The 19,992-nt window shown below is 37.3% G+C and overlaps 1 protein-coding gene across 3 annotated transcripts in view; it reads left to right on the top strand.

Annotated features, from left to right (window-relative positions):
- Window positions 1-19,992, top strand: part of Wasf1 (WAS protein family, member 1) — a 73,384-nt gene that overhangs the window by 901 nt on the left and 52,491 nt on the right. For 2 of the 3 annotated variants that reach the window (XM_013510825.1, XM_005377884.2), the window contains exon 1: window positions 126-421. The exons of the other annotated variant lie outside the window; for it this stretch is intronic. The gene's annotated coding sequence lies outside the window, so the exon portion shown is untranslated. Of the gene's footprint in view, window positions 1-125; window positions 422-19,992 lie in introns of those variants that run through there. 3 annotated transcript variants of the gene reach the window in all.

The following is a 19,992-nucleotide window of genomic DNA, read 5'->3' as shown; positions in this document are numbered from 1 at the left end:
GCTCGCCGGGCTCGAGCGCCGCGGGTCCGTGTCCCAGCGTGAGGTAGAGCGGGTGCGGGCATTCTTTTCTTTCTCTTTTATTTTTTCCGTTCGAAGAGGAGGCGAGGCGGTCCCGCTGCCGACGCCGCGGAGTGGGGAGGTGCCGTGGGCAGAGTTAGGGAGCCGCTCGCTCAGCTCCGGTGTCGGCAGGACTCGCCCATTGTGCCGCCCAGATAATTATTCAACTATGCAGCATCCATTGCACCTTTCCCGTTTTGCTTTTCCCCTTGCTACAGCGTGCCCCCTAGCTTCGCTGCTCTGACACCTTCTCCGCTTGCGGATGGTGAACTAGGATAACGATGAAAAGAAGGCACCTCCGACCTGAGCGTTCGCAACCTGTCCTGTACCGGTTAATTAATTAACCAGTCCCCAGGTGGAATAGGTACTTAATAGGGCTCGTTCTAACTGGTCTTTTTAAAAAATCTAAGATGTACCTTGGGTTCTATTTTAATTTTGTAAAAAATTTTGGTTTAAGATGAACATACTGGCAGATCTAATTTCTGTTCAGTAATTGAAGTAATTGATTTATCGGTTATTCAGCCTGATGGTCTTTAATTTGTATGGTAGGCAACTTTAAGTTCTTAAATTGTTAATAGCACAAATGGAATCTTGGTTTGAACTCAGAGGAACAGTATATGCTTTATGCTGTAAGTTTCTATTAAAGTATGTTTACTTACATTTACTATTTGAATGAAGTATTTGATATAAAAATTCAATTATTGAATAAGAAAAGTTTTGTATTTTCCAGCAGCAAAGTATTTGATTTCTAATCAGAGATTTCAGTTGAAAGGAAGTATTTTATATTTAAGGTGGGGTTTTAAGTGCCCTATTGATCATTCCCTAATTTATCTGAATTTTTAAATTCAGTTTTCTGTGCAGTATCATGCATAGATTTTTTTTTTCTTATTTTTCTAACTTCTGTCTACAAGGATGAGTAGATTCCAGTTTTGCATGATCTACCGGAAGGATGAACGATTTTTTTTGGAAAACATGAGCAATAGTTGGTTACTTGATTGTTACCTTAACAAATATTTAAGTCTCACTTTAAAAAAATAAATGATTCAGTACAAAAAACGTTTCATTTTTACTTCTTGTGATCATCCCTTTCCATCTTTCCTTGTTTAACTGTTGAGTTAACCCTTTTGATAAAAACAGGGTTGTAGGTAGACATTAGAGAAGCGGGTTTAAGGTGCACTAGCTGGTGGCACTTGAAAGAAAGAAGTGTGTGTGTAAGTTGATGGTGTTGGATCAGTTGTTTGGTTAGGAAATGACCTTGCGATTTACAAAATGGACACCTCTGTGCCTTGGATTTTTAATATATAAGTGGAGGTAATACTCATTACTTCACAAGGCAGTATGCATAGAGTGAAAATGTTTTCATGGTGTTTTTAAAGAAAATTTAAAATATTTTGGCTGACGAATAATAGAAGCAATTCAGTGTAAAATGCAATGAAAAAATACCTTTAGGTTTTTCTTTGCCGTGTTACAGTGGCACATTTACACTGACCTTTGCTTTGGACAGATACGGTTTTAAAGAATTTATCCTCTGTCAGGGGTTTTTGATTGCAGACTTAATATTTATCATGAATACCAATATATAGTTATAAATGTAAGTATAGTTAATACTGATAAAATGTTCTAACTTGTTAATAAGGATAACATTAAATTTGTGAAAAGTAAGATATCTAGAAAATGTTAAAGCTATTTGCATTAAAAATGTTCTGATGGCAAAATCCAAAATGCATAATTGTGGTTTTTGTAAGATACGATATGGAACTACTCTACTTATTATTAAGGTGTATCTGTATAGCAGTATATTAATACCAAATAATATATATATATATTTTAAAATTTCTCTGGTGGTTTTATTTGTGCGCGTTTGCAGTACATAACATTCACATTCTTAGTATGGAGTTGGTACGTGTGCATGACACATCTTAGTTCCCTCTTTCATACCCTCCCCGTCTCTGTCTCTTGATCCTCTTGCCATTTAAGATGCATCTCCCTACTTCCTCTTACCTTTTATTTTGCTCTTTATGTATAATGTGGGTTTCTCATATCAGAAATTAATTGTACGTTTTGCTTAATTTTAGGAACAGTTTAAGATGCCTTTTTCAAGTGATTGATTTTTTTTTTTAACACAATAGCTAGTAGCTTTTGATCTCCTTATTGGAAGACTAACGCAGTCAATTTTCATAGCAAAAAATATTAAAAGATTATATTATTAAAACTTTTACCCAAGCAGTGCTTTTGGTTACTTTGTGGAATAACTTCATGTAAATGATGGGAACTTTAAGTGTCTCTAAAATTACTACTGTATAGGGCTTTTTGAGAATTAACTTGATTACATTTCATAATGTTTTCTTAAATTTAGCTGTCATTGTCACTTGAATAAATGTAGCAAACTCGTAGTTTTTCCTAAACTCAGAGGACAGGAATTAATATGCAGCTTATTGTCATAAATCCAAGGGTGCTAGCATAGTGTTCAGCAAATAGTAAGGGCTCAATTTTCTTTATTGAACAAAGAAAATGAATAAGGAATAGCCATTAAATTAACCCTTTGAGTGAAAAGTTTAAAAGGTAGACTTCTTAAATGTTAATTGATGAAACTTAGTTTATCTGGAAAGAAAAGAGAAGAATGTATTTGAAGGTTCTTTGACACCTGTCACTTCTTTTCATAATCTACTTGTGTCTTTTTTTTTGAACTAGCACTACTGAATTATCTATATATTAGTGACCTAAGTGTAATGTTTTCTTCTTATCTCTTATAGCTAACTTCACAAAAATCTACAATAATTATGTTTTCTGTAGAAATGTTTTCCTTTTAATGTAAGTTTTCCAGTGAAATATTAATAAAGATAGATTAAATTGTATTTTGTGTTATACATGTGTATCAGATTTTAAAAACAAATGATCCTTGTGTTAGAAATTTTAATTAAGTCAAGAATCTTGTGTTTTTAGTTTATCACATTCAGTTTATAATTTTGAGTCTTTGTGACTTGGTAGCATTTAAAATTTGGTTTGAAACTTGGAATATATTTTCTCAGAAATAATATGCGTAGTGGTTAGATTTACTGACAGCCCACTAAAGGCTATTTAACCCATGCAATATACCTGAATTGTAGAATTATGCTAGTAATAATTATAAAATACTAATAGCTAATATAAATATATTAAGAAAATTATGACACTGTATATGCCCATCCTTTTATCTTGTTAGCTATGCTGACATTGTTAGGAGCTTGTCCACGTTCCTCACTGGACATGAGGAGGAAGGTGCTCCTCAGTTCACTGAATGGTTCAGCCTTACAGCACCTGAAGCAAGAAGTTAGGAGATGAAAGAGATTGGAAGGAGCTCAGGTCTTCTCTGTGACTTTACCTTTCAGTCTTTGGTTTCATCAGTTGTTAAGCAAGAAAGTTGAAGTAGGTGATTCCTGATGTTCCTTTTAGCTACAAATAAAATTCTTAAGGCACTGGTAATATCAGTGTAAGTCCTTTTTTCTGAGTGTTTTCTGTTTTTAATATTACTGCTTATATACTCCTGTCAGGGAATTTCTTTTTGGATCTGTCTCTGAAAGAACATAGCTCTAATCTTTTTCTTACATATGTGTTCATCGAAACAAGCTTTGAGGTTTTGTTTTGTGTTGTTGGTTTTTGTTGTTGTTATTACAGTTTCTTAAGAAAAATTTTGTTAGTTTTCCTTCATTCCCTTCATCCCTTCTTCCCTTTCCCTTTCTCTCTTCTCTCTCCCTCCAGATTCTCTCCTTTTATTTCCCTTCTTCCTCTTTCTCTTCCTCTCTTTCCTTTCCTTCCTCTTCTCTCCTCTTCTCTCCCTTTCTCTTTCTCAAAAATAAATTCCCGGCACAGCCAAGAAATGAAATTAAGATTGGCTGCTAAGGGGCTTTAATAAGGGAGTGGTGGGATGGGAAGCAGATTAGAAGAGCGAGTTTGTGACTGCTTCTAGGACAAAGACAGTTTTGTTGTTGTTTGTTTTGCTTTGCTTCATTTTTCTGTTACCAGTGCTGCTTTTTAATTTAAGCTAACTGGGTTTTGAGTGGGGGCAGTTATTACAGAATGGGTGAGTCATTCTCTTCGGAGGGTGGAAGGATACGATGCTGTGAGGAAAGCAGTCCTAGTACACCACTGTGTTTGTCATGTATATTGAAGTAGTTTGTAGGTTTTTAACTAACTTCGTATTTTGAGATCAGTGAACTAAAAGATGATGTGTAAGATGGTCTCCTAAGAGGAAAGGAATAACATTGCATGCTTGCTAAATGTACAGTCACTTTATAATACTACTAAATTTATTTTATTTAATTGATAACCTTCTTAGGATTTCATGGAAAAAAGAGGTTAACTGAGTTACACACATCATTTATTCTGCCCAGCAGATGCCCACGTTCTTTGGAACTGTTTTCTCTCTCCTTTCCCCAATAAGTTAGTATTGGAGCAGTCATTTTAACAACTTGGTAACAGTATTTATGCCTGCCTGCTACCCTCCCCTCATTTAACCTGCATCATGCTAAGCCAGTTATTCATTCATGTAATTATTGAGGGCTAAGTAGGTGCTAAAAGGATAGGTCTCTATCCTCTTGGTGTTAGTAGTGTAAGAAGAGAGACAGATGCTGAATAAATACATCCATTTGTAGTTAGATGTGAGTGCTATGCAGGAAGAGATGAAGAGACCTAATTCATGTTGGGAGTCAGAGAAAGCTCTTAGAGGCAAGATTAGTGAAAGCTAGCTAGAAAAAGAAATGGAATCAAAGAATACATGTGAAAAAGTTTGCAGTGAGAAAGAGCTTGGTAGTTCAAGGAACTGAAAAAAAAAGGCCAGAGTAGGTAAAGCTTCATGAGTAGGAGTGATTGTGATTCGATAGAAGCTATGGAAGTAAACAGGAGCCAGACTCCACAGGGCTCACGTAAAACCTGGTTCTACAAAGTTAAGGATTTTAATTCTATGGAACAAACCTGTGTGGGTTTAAATCAGGTTAATGACTGGATCAGATCTGTCTTATAACAGGGTTCCCTCCGGTGCTGGTTTTTGGCCTGTTAGGAGACAGGCTACGCTGCAGATCATGGCAAAGGTGGGTGGTGGCAGTGGCCGTGTGAAGCTTCATCTATATAGCCATTCCCCATCTCTGGCATTGCTTTCTGAGCCCCACCTCCTGTGGATCAGCAGTGGCATTAGATCCTCACAAGAGTGAGAATCTGTTGTGAGCTTAGAAAGAGGGATCTATGTTGCCTACTCCTTATATGAATCCACTTCGTAATGATCAGAGGTGGAAGTGAGGCAGTGGTTTTGGGGAATGTACTTACTGTGTGTTGTGAACACATACTAATAAAAAAAAATACTAATCCCTACCATCCCGTGGAAAAACTGTTCTTCGTGAAATTGGTTCCTAGTGCTAAAAGAATTGGGGACTGCTGTTTTATAAAGATCCTTCTGGCCTGAAAGGGCCGGGGAGACTAACCACAATTGTATGCATTTCTGTTTTTGGATTGGTGTGGATATTTATACCAAGCCAGGTTACTCAGTGTTTTCCTGGCTCCTGGATGCCTACTAAAGATTAAGTAAATTTGTTTTCTGTCAAGTTGCTGAAGCTGTGATTTAACACTGAATTTCTTTCTTAGTGGTCTGTTTCTTTCCTTTTTCTTTTTCTTTTTCTTTTTTTTTTTTTTTTTTTAAGTATCAGGAATTGAACTCATGTCCTTGTACTTGCCAGGCAGGCGCTATGCCACTGAGCTATATCCCCAACAGTGGTCTGTTTCTTGCCGTATGAACTAGACAGGCAGGGTCCTCTACAGTGAAGAGTGGGAAGAAAAGCAGATAGAGTCCTGCTTGCATTCCACTGCCTTTGTCCATGGTCCTGAGAATGAATTCCAAGTGAAACCCAAGTATTTTCATAAGGCTTCATTTTTGCATAATCTAGTTGGGATTGTATTTCTAGTACTTGTCAACCAGGCCAGTTCTGCCATAGATTATGTAGTGTGTACAACCTACCTAATAAAAATGATTAATAAAAATGGAGGTGAAATTTGAAAATAGATATGTGTCATTTCAAACTTCCATACTTTCCTATCTTATATTGCCAGAGTACCAGTTTTTAAAACTAATAACCCTAAAGGAACTCTAAGTAGGTATATTTTTGGTGTGCTGATAACTTTTGGATGATGATGGCAACAAAGCTATTTTTGGTGGTTTTGACAGTAGTTCAGCTTACTCTTCTTTCCTCCTGAATTGTTACCTTGGTCTATTCCAGTGTTTCTGTATTGACTAATTCATTTTTTTAAAAAATGGAAAAAAAACTCATGTATGGACATGAGTTAACTTGTTTCATTCTTCCACTAAAAATTATGAAGTGTTTTTCATATGTAACTACAACAGTTATCTTGTTTTCCAGTCTTTTAAAAAGAGATGTTTTTCTCCTTTCCCTCATCCCGGTTGTTCTTCCTTTGAGCAATTTCTTTCCCTTTCATAATGTCTGTTGTACATTTTGAATTTTATTTATTCTTTCAGGTTCTTATACTAAGCAAACAATATGATGTTTACACATGGGGGTTTTGTTCTGAAATCCTGTACCATTCTTATTGTTTTTGCTTTGTTTTGTTTTTGTCTATGTTGTTGGTATTTTGCTATTGTTCTTTTTTTTATTCTTCTTAAAATAAAAAAATAAAAATAAAAAGAGATGTTTGTGGTGTTATATCTGTTTTTACGCGTAAAATTCTGTAACATGTGTCCTAGAGGTTATGACAGGGAATTGCAGAAAGATTAAGCAAAAGGAGAGAACAGGTGAAGTATTTTGTATTTTAGTGAAGGGTGAATAACTCATTTTTTAAAAACCGAATTAAAAACTGTGTGGGATACATCATAGTATGTGGTTAGAAATTTAGCAGTTTTGTTGATATTTTCAAAGAACCCTCATTTGATCTCACTGATTTTTTTCTGTACTGATTATTGTTTCCAATTTTAGAAATTTCTGTCCTTTTAGCACTCTCCCCCGCCTTGGGTGCCAGGGATTGAACCCAGGCCCTTGTGCATACTAGGTGAGTTCTCTACCACTTAGCTATATCCTTTGCTTCGTCCTAGTTTTTACTAGTATTTTTTTCTCCCTGCTTGCTATAGGCTTATACTATTATTCTTCTAATAATTTTCTTAGATTATTGATTTTAGATCCTTTTTAATACATGCATTCGGTGGAATAAATTTTGCTCTAATTACTGTTTTCGACATATGCCACAAATTTTGGTAGCTTGTATTTTCATTTAGTTTAGAATATTTTTAAAAATTCTTTTGAGACTTTGAACTGAGTGTTTTTTGGAAGTGTGGTGTTTAATAGCCAGATAATTTTGGATTTTTCATATGTTTTTCTGCAATTGCTCTGTAATCATTCCATTGTGATCTAAGCGTATATATAGTATAATTTCTATTCTTTTAATTTTTTTCAGGTGTACATCATGGTAGACAATGTGGTCTGTTTTGAGAGTTCTTTGTGAGCTTGAGTATACTATAGATATGTCAATTAGATCCAGTTGATTGATGGTGTTACTTAGTTCAGCCATATCCTTACTGATTTTCTGCTTGTTGGATCTGTCAATTACTAATAGAGTTACATTGAAGTCTCCAACTATAGTGATAGTTTCAGCCATTTCTCCTTGCAGTTCTATCATTTTTTGACTCATGTTTTGATGCTTTGTTGTTAACAGCATGTACATTAAAGATTGTTACGTGGTTTTGGAGAATTTGTCATAATATAATACTATAATGCCCTAATTATTTATCTTGCTCAGAAGTCTTTGTCTAAAATTGATACAGCTATTCCAAATTTTTTTTTTTAAGATTCATGTTAGAGTGGTATATCATTCTTTGTCCTTTTATTTTTAATCCATCAATGTCTTTACATTAAAAGTGAGCTTATTATAGATAATGTATCTGTAAATAGTTTTTATCTACTGGCAGTCTTTTTTTTTTTTTGAGGCAAAGTCTCACTCTGCAGTTCTTGCTGGCCTTGAACCCATAGCAGGCCTCCTGCCTCAGCCTTTGTAGTGCTAACGTTACAGGTGTGTGGCACCATGCCTAGCTCACAGGCAGTCTTTTAAGTAGTGTATTTATTTTTTTGTTGTTGTTTCTTCAGTATGGGGATTGAAGTCAGTGCTTAATGCATGCTAGGCAAATGCTCTACCATTGGTATATTTAGACCATGTTTAAAGTGGATATTGATACAGTTGAATTAATAACTATTTATAACTTGTGGTTATTGCATTGTGCTTTGCTTCCTTTTTAAAAAAAAATTCCTTTTTGCTTTCCTTAAGTGAGCATTTTGTATGGCTTCATTTTCTCTCCACGCTTAGAATATCAATCATATTTTAAAAAATTTTTAATGCTTGCCTTAGAGTTTGCAGGATACAGTTACAATGTAATCAAAGTCTATGTTTAAATATCATTAACACCTTTTAACAGGTAATACAGGTACCTTATGAGAGGGTTCCCAATTCCTTCCTCTTGTCCTTTGTAACATTGCTGCCGTTCATTTCACTGTCCTTATTGTGCTATGCTTTGATGTTATTATTACTTTGAATGAACAGTTATCTGTTGAAGTCAGATGGGAATAAGAAATTTGAAGATTTCTTATTGTTTGTTTAGAGACAGGGCCTCACTTTGTAGTTTCACTGTGTCTTTCAGGCTGGCCTTGAACTTGCTGTGTAGCCCAGGCTGGCCTCGAAGTCTCAGCAAGCCCCCTGCCTCAGTTTCTTGAGAACTGAAATTACAGGCTTGCACCACCACACCTCGCTTCAGAAATATAAAGGTTGTCTTTTACCTTAATTTATTCATTCTTTAATATTTACCATATCTGTGTAGATCTGCATTTCTAGTTTATACTGAATTATTTTTCTTTCCTTCTGAAGAACTGATTTTGTCATTCTTTGCAAGGCATGCTCATTGGTGACAAATTGCCTTGGTTTTTATTTTTCTGTGAAAAGCTTTATTTCTTTTTCATTTCTGAAGCATAACTGAGTACAAAATTCTGGGTTGCTAATTTTTTTCTTCCAATACTTTAAATATTTTACTTCACTCTTGTTTGCATGGTTAATAATGAGGAGTCCCCTGTAATCTTGTCCTTGTCTATCTTTAGATAAAATGGTTTTTCTCTGGCTTTCATCAAGATTTGCTCTGTCTTTCTGCAGTTTGACTGTCATACAACTAGGAGTAGATTTTATGGTATTTATCATTTTTAGTGTTTTCTGAGCTTCGTGGATTTGTTGTTTAGTTCTTGTCAATTTTGGAAAATATTTTGAGCACCTGTTTATGCTAGGCATCTTACATATGTGATGTGATCCTCACAACCATGTGAGAGGTGTAATTCTCATTTTTTGAGGTGACTAAGAACGAAGTTTTAAGTTTAATCTGTGACAGATTTTTTTTTTAATAACAGTAGCTAAAATTTAACTGTCTTATGCCCACTCCCAACTCAGGCTTCCCCAATATAAAGAGAGAGAAACGGGAGTTATTTGATGTGATTGGGGTTGGGAATTGATTCCAGAGTTCAAGCCATGTGCAATGTATCAGATTACTCTAGCATCAGAGGAACTGAATGAAGATGGCAGTGTTGAGTCCTTGTGATGAGAAGGCAAAATACTTTACCAGGAATTTGCACATGATCAAAAATTGACTGAACTGATTGAGAGAGTCTAGTACTTTACTTTAAATTTGCTTTAATTTAAAGATGATATCAAATCCTACCTGATTTGGTGCTCTTAATAGAAATAGTGAAGTCCACAGAATGAGGTAAGTTTCATTTTTGGGGAAGAGTATAAATTCATGAATGATGAATTTGATTTTGGATATATTGAATTTGGGTTAAAAGATAAGATACCGTTTGGAGCTGTCTGGCTGACTGGTAGCACAAGGCTAAATATTGCCAGGGGTTTTAGTATTGTTATGCAGGTCATGTAGAGGAGATAGTTTGAGATCCGGGAATACATGGATTTGAAAAGACGAGACAGTGTAGAAGGACCTGTAATACAATAACACTGTGAGCTCCTGACATGTGTTTGGAGAATGGAAAGACAAGGAGAGACAGAAGAGGATGCTGAAGATATGATCAGAGAGGATTTAACGTGTTGCACTCTGTTATGATTGTTCTCTTCAGACCAGGAGCTCAGACCCTGTGGTCTGGACAGACCTTGGAGGAGTACTCTGAAATGCTAGTGAATAGGAAGGGAGGCAAAGCCAAAAACATAATAATGGTTTTGAAAATAAAGGAGAGTGAAAGGACTGCAGGAATGTGGTAAGGCCAAAGAAATTTTATAATAATAAACTAAAGGGATGGAATGTTTAGGTCAGAAAAGAGTATTTCCAAGATGCAGATCTTGGAGGTAAAACTGTTTGAGTCTTTACATAGGCATTTCATATGCTTAGGAATAGAAAGGAAGGTGCACTTTAGTTTTTCAGAACTGGAAAATGTAGTGAACCCTCAAAAGAGATGGGGTATACTTTTTAAAGCCTTGTTCTAATCTGTGTGCCTCTAACACTTGCTGTGGCATAGGCAAGTAGTGCATGCCACCTCATTTGAGAGGGGGAATCCTAGAGCGATGAAGGGATAATGCATTATTATGGATTACTCTATTATAAATGTATTCTTTTTGCATGCAAATAGATTTTCATTGTGATAGAGGTAGTCAACCACCATGTACCTTGTATACAGTAGATCAGTGTTAATAATTATTTCATTATCATGTAAGGAAACAAAATAAATCATTTCTTAATGGATTTTTACATAAAAGCATAGTTTTATTAACATTGAAAGGAAATGCAAATTTCTTTTTTTGTGGTCTTGATATTAATGACCTGCCATCAGTTGAATTTTAATGTTTCTTATACTAGTAGGGATGGATTTATGAGTTCTACAGCATTCATTCATTCATTCATTTCTTCATTCAGAGTCTAGCTATGTTGTTTAGGCTAGCACTAACCTTACGGGTTTAAGTGGTTCTCTTCCCTCAGTCTTCCGGGTGAGTGAGATGACAGTGCATGCTTCTGTGCCTGCTGTCCAACTAATTTTAGATCCATTAAATTCACTCATTGAAAATTTGTTATTTGACAACCATGTTAGACCAGAAACTGTTTTGAATTTTTTGGGGGCGGGAATCAAACTGGGAATCAAACTCAGGACTTTGTGCTTGCCAGGTGGGTGCCAGGTGGGTGTTGCACCAGCCCTAGAAACTGTTGCTTAAAATAGTAATTACTATTTTTATGAAATTATTGGGGGTAAATGATAGTTACTATAAAAGAAGTTTGAAGTAAGTATTATTTTTAAAGCATTTCAGGGGAAGTGTTTATTTAGCAAATGTATTTTTGTGATAGAAGTAAATATTATTAACACAGATATTGGTACATTTTAAGCCCATGAACTAGGACCATAGACAAAGCTGAGATTTGCATTTTTTGTGTAATACCCAGAATGGTATTTAAGTACTTCTAGTGTAATTAGTAACTACAGTAAAGAATAAATATTTTGTTTTTCATCATTTTAGCTGTATTTTTAATTTTAAGTGATTCCTAAAGTCATATTGACCTAAAGAAAGGTGGTGATGATTTATTGAAAATTAAGTCACTTATTTTTACTTTTTGTTTGTTTGAATGTTTTTCATTTGTAGCTACTTCACCAAGTAATATTAGAATTACCCATAAATGACATTGTTTGAGAATGACTGTAAAGTGTGTGGGTTCTTTAAATTAGATATAAATGTATCTCACATTCAGAAAATTAATGGTGTGAGTATAGGTGAAAATAAGAAAAATCTAAGGTCTAAGTCCCATAGTATTACGAGGAGTAGAGATTGAGAATAAGGCAGGAGGGGGCCAGGGATATAGCTCAGTGGCCCAGTTGCCTGTCTGGCAAGTGCAAGGTCCTGAGTGCAATCCCCCGTAACAAAAAAAAAAAAAAAAAAAAAAAAATGTTTAAAGGAGTGAACAATTGTATCAGATGTTAATAGGTTGAGTGAAGAGAGGCCTGAAAATTAACTATTGGCTATTGCCATAAGGTGGACAGAGACATCACAAGAGGGAGGGGATGGCTGAAGAGAGAAGTAGGACTAACAAAAAGGTTTGTTGTTTTGCTTTTAAAAGATGAGTGATGCTGATGGCAGTGATCTAATAGAGGGGAAAATGATACAGAAGAGAGGATAATTAACACCTACTGCTTAAGTAGGATTTGAGAACTGTTCTGGAACTTCATCACCATGTGAAATAGTTTCTGAGGAAAAATTGTGACTTTGATAGTTGCAAATCATAAAAGCCTCTTAATACAACTCATGTACTATTTTATAGTTGTAGATATCTTTAGTGACTATGTGTGTTAATAAAGCCTCACGCTTACCAATTTTCCATTGGATAACTACATTTATTTTTAAGTCAGGAATTGGACTGTAATGTATTGACAAAAGATAGGTAAGTTCCCTGGTCTACCTGAGCTTGTCCATATTTTTTTCCATTTTTATCCAAGACTTTCTGCTTCTATATTTCCAAAATGATTTTTGAAAAGCTATTGTATTCTCGTATACATTTTAAAATTGATCTTTAAGCTTAAATAATTTATTGTTTATAGGTGATAGAAAACAAGCATTTTGTAGCACGAATGTTGTCTGCAGTTGGAAAAGTGTTTGCTATTTGATTAAATGGGTTTTACAGAACTCAATTAAAATGTAATTGCCATACAGTAAACTACAATTAGATGAGTTTTAACTTACAGGTTCACTCTGGAGACCATCATAAAATAATGAACCTTCAGAAATGTGCTAATTCTTTGCCTTTCTGATCTTGTGTCTACCTCTCCCGACTTCTTCCACCAACCCCAACTCTTTCTCTGAGTCATAACTAATGTACTTTCTGCCACTAGAAGTTAGTTTGCATTTTCAAAAGCCTTGTATGAATGGAACATATAGTATAAGGTACATGTGCTTTTTTCATTTAGCATAAGGATTTTTAGATTCATCTGTGTTGTTACGTTAATCATGAGTTCATTTTATTGCTGAATTCTTTTTTCTGTTGTACACACGCTGTTCCAGTGGATAACAGTTTCTTACCCATTCATTTGTTTGTGGTCATTTGGGGTTGTTTTCAGGTTTTGGATTTTATAAATACAACTTGAATTTAGTGTGTACATTAAAGTCTTGTTTTTTTTTTTTTGCTTTTTTTTTTGTTTTGGTGAATGCTTTCATGTCTTCTGAATAAATACCTAGAAATAGAATGGCTGGGTCATATGCTGGACATACGTGTTTAATATTACAAAAAATTTTAAGTATTAGTTACTTTTCTTGTTGCTGAAACAAAATACCCAACACTCAGAAGTTAAAGGAGGAAGGGTTTATTTAGTTCACAGTTCATAGAGGTTTCAGTCCTTAATCAGATGGCTCCAAAGCGGAGTGGCTTGGCAGAGGGGCATTGCAGACAACAATTCATGGCACCCACATGGTAGCAAAAGCAGCAAGGAACCTTAATAGCATCTTTCTACCCTTTTTATATTGTATTTAGGCTGCTGGGACAAGGATGGTGCCAAACCAATCAGTGAGCTGATTTAGTAATCATATACCTTTAGTCCCAGTGTCACGTACTGTAGATCCAGCCACTTCTGAAACAGCCCCACTTATGACCACATGAGGCTTTGGAGAACATCTAGACCCAAACCATAATATTCTACCCCTGGCTCCTCAAAGACTCATGTATATTCCTTTACACAAAAGGCATTTAGTCCATCTCTAAAAGTTTCCAAAGTCCTAACAGTTTCAGCATTGATGAAAAGTCCAAATCCCAAGTCTCCTCCCAGATTCAAGGCAAACTCTTTAGCTGTGAGCCCCTGTATAAATGAAAAGAAAATTAAACACTTGCAACATACAGTAGCACAAGATAAATGTTACCATTCCAAAAGGTACAAATAGGGGGATACAAAAGAATGAGACCAAAGCAAATCCAACGTCCAGCAGGGCAAACATTAAGTCTTAAAGTTCCATGTCCAGCATCTAAGGCAATCTGTGTCAAGATGTGAACTCCAAAGGGCTTGGGTGGCTCTACTCCTACTGCATTTTGGGTGGTGGTAGCTCTAATGGCCTCTCTCTTGGCCTGACTCTGCTCCCTCCTTGCAGTTTTCCTCAGATAATCTAAGTTCCTGACTTCAGCCTCCTAGTGTCTCCACTGCACCTTTGCCTTCACACTCACAGCTTCACACACTGTCCTCAGGGGCACACTGCTTGGCCTCCCAGGCCTTCTTCGAAAATCTGGGTGGAAGCCTTCCTCACCCCACAACTCTTGCATCCTGCATGCACCTGAAATGAGCCCATGCTGACAGTGTGAAGGTCTGCTGCCAGCTGGAGCAATAGCCAGGCTCTCTTCTTTCTTGGCTATAGAGGTCCAATGCCTGTGAACTAAATCCAGGGGAACAACTTCCCTAGGCCACTGCCATTCTGGAATATGGTGCTCTGGAGCTTTGTTCTCAAAGCACAGTCTTTCCTTTTTGTAATTTAGTGGCTGTAAAGGCTGGAATCCTGCTGCTGCTTGTGATGCCCTCAAGCCATCTTTTCTTCCATTCCTTTTCAACAGTCGAGATCCCCTGTGCTCTATCTTTGCAGTCCACAGCTATATTGAAACTTCCTTTTTGGCCATACTCACAGTTTTAAGTCATTCTGCTGGGCTCTTTGCTCTTGATTCTCCACATAAATTTGGCTAGAAGCCTCCAATGGTAGCCATGCCACCATGTCACCATTAGACTACCTTGAAATTTTTTCTGCCAAATTAGTCTGCTGTCCTTAATTTCAGTCTGAGGCAAAGTCTCTGGACAAGAGTAAAATGCAGACAAACCTTGTGCCAAGGTATAATATATATTGTCTGGATTCCAACAGCTAATTCTGTCCTCCTTTCTGCCTAAAACCTTGTCTTTACCAGCAACATTTCTATTAGCCTTCTGGTTTTCTATACTCTGACCAGACTCTTCCCATCAAGTACAGCCTCAGGTGTTCCAGTTCTGCTTTTTCAGCTGGGATCTCTCAACCTTGTGAAACTCTTCCCACAAGCCAGTTCCAAAGACTTCTGAATCATATAGTCAGGTATAGTTACAGCAATGGTCCCACTTCTCTGGTACCAAATTCTGCCTTAGTTACTTCTGTAGTTGCAGAAACAAAAGGGTCTCACTAAGTTGCTACATAGATTGGGCTGGGGTAGAATTTGCAGTCCTCCTGCCTCAGCCTCCCAGAAAGCTGGGATTATAGCTTGTGCCACCGTGCCTGGTGTATCAGTCAGTATTTACTAGAGAAACATATAATTCAGGGTTAAAATTCATAAGAAATTACAAGATAGTCACCCATAGAGTCAGATGTGCAAGAGTGCAAAGGATCTCTGCACACTGGAGACCAAAGGATCCAGTCTGAGGTCTGGAGCTCTCTGCAGTGGCCCATGCAAATCCATATTAGAAGGTCTATGGGGCTCCAGTGTGGTGGAAGGCTTAAGAGTGTATGCCAGAAGGCTGAAGGTTCTGTATTGGAAGCTGAAGAGTGAGTCTGTGTTGGAAACCAGGAAATGACATCCAAGGTGAAGGTGAAGACTGGACCTCCTTCGAAAGAAGAGATGTGTCCTTTTTCATTTCCCCTTTATACTATCCAGGCAACAAGCCATCCAAGGGTGGGTCTTCCACACCCCAAGGTAAGGAATTGCTGAGCCAATTTAGTTGAGCTTCACTTACTCAAGTTGATACAGTCAACCATCACAGTCCACTTCTTGTCAGCTTGACAACCAGACATATTTCTTTAAGTTTCCGGATAGAAAGACAAGCTCATAATTACACCTAATAGGTTATAACTATCTTATGTACAGACAGAAATGCACTAATTCCCTCCCCAGAATAGAAGGCAAGTTTTCTTTGGGTGATGCTTACTCTTAACATTTCATACTTAAACATTATAACATAGGTTTAACAATCCTTAAGAACCAGTATTAAGTCTGTCAACATTATGTTAAAATCATATTAGGAGAAAAATAATACAATTACAATCCTCATTTGTATAGCTGATCATGGGGTTGTAACTGGTATTTAGAACTACCTTTTTCTACTACCCATTCAGTATTCCCTTGGCCTTGAGCAAGCACCTCAGCAGTCGTGGTTCTTTCCTGGTGGAGTGACCCATACCTTCATTCCTGAAGGTTCTGGACCATTTGTCATTCTGCCTGGATTAGGTTATTGTATTTTCTCATTTAGTAACAGGGCACAGTAATACTAGGAGACATCCTAAGGGATCTCTTGCACTCCCAGTATATTTTTCCTTTCCTTTCCTGTAGTAATAGTCTAATTTACCCTTGGTAATCTGGGTCAGTCACCCCTGACAACACTGTGACTTCTTTAGCTTGTTTCCTCAGAGGCATAAGGAGGCCAAAATGACCAGGGAGAAGTCTTAGCTTCCAGTTTAGTGGTATCATTGTTGTACTTTCTGGTGCACGCCTTGGCCCTTCTAGAGCTAAGACTTCTTAAGCCAGCAGAACCTAGGATCACATGAACAAGAAGCAAAAATTTTGTTAGTGGCCCACTGGGGGTAATGGTTAGTGTTACCGTTCCAACTTACATTTCTTGATTTCCTGGAACTAAAACCTGGCTATGGGAGACACAGTACCATATAGTGGATGTTGATTCAAAGCATATACAGCCTTTTGAAGAACCTTGCCCCAGCCCTGCAAGCTCTTGCCACCTAGCTGGTGCTATAACTGTGTCTTCAAAAGACCATTTCACCTTTCTGTCAATCAGGCCGCTTCTGGATGGTGGGGAACATGATAAAACCAGAGAATTTCACGAGCGTAAGCCCTTTAGCTCACTTCTATGGCCATAAAATGTGTTCCTTGGTCAGAGGCGATGCGATGTGGAATTCCATGATGGTGGATAAGGCATTCTATGAGTCCACAGATAATAGTTTTGGCAGAAGCATTATGTGTAGGGAAGGCAAATCCATATTCAGAATAAGGGTCTGTGCTAGTAAAGACAAAGTGCAGTCCTTTCCACGATGATCAACCTTCCATCAGGTTGTAGAGTGATCACCCTGGGAAATGGAGCCATACTGGGGACTCAGTGTTGGTCTGGCTGCTGGTGTATTGGGTATTCAGCAGTGGCTGTAGCTGGTGGAAGTCCGTGTTGCTGACTGACCTCCATACCTGTCACCATGGCCACTCTGTGAGCCCATTGGGCAGTGATGGAGTTACTGAAGAAGATAGTAGGTCATCTTATCCACGTGATTGTGAAAGTCTGCTGAGGTTACCTTTTGGTGAGTGTTTACATGGGAAACAAATGTTTTCACATCCTTTGATGATATAGAGAGGTCTATCCACATACTTCTCCAGATATCTTTGTCACCAATTATCCAGTTATGTTCCTTCCAAGTTCCTGATCAGCCAGCCAGACTATTGGCTATAGCCCATGAATATGCGGGCTATAGCCCACAGTATACAGTGCACATCCGGCTATTTTTTCTTCCAGGAAAAATGTACTACCAGGTGCATTGCCTAAAGTTTTGTCCACTGTGAAGATTTCCCTTCATCACTGTACTTCAGGGATGTTCTGAAAAGGTGCTGTAATGTTGCAGCTGTCCACTTGTGGGTGGTGAGTGCATAATGTGCAGAACCATCCATAAACATAGGCCTTAGCCTTCACTTCCTCTGACAGCGTCGTATTGTATACCTCACAAGGCATAGGTGCATGGTGGGAAGCAGAAGGCAGTATGGCAGGAGTAGGAGCCATGGGCATGTAGGCAACTTCATGTAATTTGCTTGTACCCTCTGGACCTGCTCTGGCTTGATCATATATATACCATGTCTGCCTTTTCTCTCATTGCTGAGACAAGATACCTAATGCCCAAAATTAAGAAAGGAAAGGTTTATTTAGCTCACAGTTTATGGAGGTTCCAGTTCCTACTTGGCTGGCTCCAAGGCAGAGTGGCACATGGCAGAGGGGAACGGTGCATGGTGGCGAAAAACAGCAAATGCAGCAAGAGCAAAAAGGGAGGAGCAGCAGCAAGCAAGCCTCTTTCCCTTCCTGATATTGTATGTAGGCTACCCAGTGCATGTTGGGTGTAGCATTCACATCCATAATCCCAGCACTCACACCCATAATCCCATTGGACCATGAGTCAATCAAAAACTAGAAGCCCACCCCATGACTGCATGAGGCTTTGGAGGGGATATCTAGACCCAAATCATAACATACCATTTCCATTCAGTGATAGACTGTTGCTTTCCATTCAGTGATAGACTGTTGCTGTGCATGGTCCAGCTTTATGACTCGGTGGATCAGAGAATACCCAGGTCTTGATAGGCAACAGGTCACATGGTGATCAGGTATCCCATGGTCAAGCATTCAGTTTCCACAAAGACCAAGTAGCAGGCCAAGAACTGTTTTTCAAAGGGAGAGTAGTTGTCTGTAGATGATAGCAGAGCCCTGCTCCAAAATCCTAAAGGCCTCTGCTGCAATTCACCTATGGGGGCCTGCCAGAGACTCCGGACAGCATCTCCACCTGCCACTGACACTTCAAGGACTATTGGGTCTACTAGGTCATATGACCAAGGTGGCAGGACAGCCTACACAGCAGTCTGGACCTGTTGCAGAGCCTTTTCTTTTTCTGGACCCCACTCAAAATTAGCAGCTTTCTGAGTCATTTGATAAATGGGCCAGAGTAAGACTCCTACATGAGGACCATGCCTGACTTTCTACCTCTTCTTTGAATGTCTAGAATGTGTAATAAAATCTCTTATTCTAGACAATTGCAACTTACTTTTTCCTAATAAATATAACTAGTGTTTAATCAGTTTTATAGATGGTCCCAAAAAGTAGCTCTTGTTTTCATTTTTTTCCTCCATTTTTTTTTCTGTTCCACTGTTTTTTGCTCTTGTCTCATTTTCTCCTGCTTGCTTATTGTGAATTTTATATAGTCTACTTTTTCCTAGGTTCTTGAGGTGAAAATAGTTTAAATCGTTTATTTGAGATCTTTTTAATTATAGGAATTTTACTACTTTAAATTTCTAAGTACTACTGTAGCTACGTCTTTTAATCTTTCATTTTTTCATTTATAGAGTTCAGTTTTCTAATTTTTCCTTTTATATTTTGAGCAATTACTTGGAATTATATTCACCTTATTTCAGAGATTATTTAGAAATATGTTATGTTGTTTCTAAATAGTTAATAATTTCCAGGTACCTGTTACTGATTTGTAATTTAATTCAGCTGTGGTTAGAAAACATATTTTGTAGGAATTGAATGCTTTTAAATTTATTTTGACTTATTGCATAGAATAAGTCTGTCTTGGTAAGTGTGACTTAGATACTTGAAAATGTGTATTCTGCTGTGTGGGTGTGGAATGTTCTATAGAATTTAGTGAGATTGGGGCTGGGGATTTAGCTCAGCGGCAAAAGCGCCTGCCTGGCAAGCGCAAGGTCGTGAGTTCAGTTCCCGGTACCGTAGAAAAAACAAAAAACAAAACAAAAAAAAAGAATTTAGTGAGATTGAGTTTATTGATGGTATTCTTCAAGCTCTCTATATGTACCCTGATTTGCTTTCTACTTGTTCTATCAGTTATCAAGACGGATGTTGAAATTTCTGACTGTAACAGAGGACTTTTTAATTATTCCTTTCTGTTGGGTTACTTTTTATTGCAATATAGAAACATTTAGATTATTATGTTCTCTTGTTGCATTGACCTCTTTGTAATATAAATGATCTTTACTCTGGTAATACTTACTTTAAAAGCAGTTTTTATAATACAGGCAGTCTACCTTTTTTCATTAGCACTAGCATGTTATATCTTTTTCTGTCCTTGCTTTTAACTTTTAACCTATTTGTGTCTACATTTAAAACAAGTTTTTTGTAGGCAATATGTCGATGAGTCTTATCTGTTCAAAAATAAATACTATTTTAAAAATTTTTTGCCTATGTG

This window comes from Chinchilla lanigera, unplaced genomic scaffold (assembly GCF_000276665.1).
Source record: "Chinchilla lanigera isolate Chin_1 unplaced genomic scaffold, ChiLan1.0 scaffold00010, whole genome shotgun sequence".
Classification (NCBI taxonomy): Eukaryota; Metazoa; Chordata; class Mammalia; order Rodentia; family Chinchillidae; genus Chinchilla; species Chinchilla lanigera.
The sequence above is the reverse complement of the archived record's forward strand: the minus strand, read 5'-3'. Positions and strand labels throughout refer to the sequence as shown.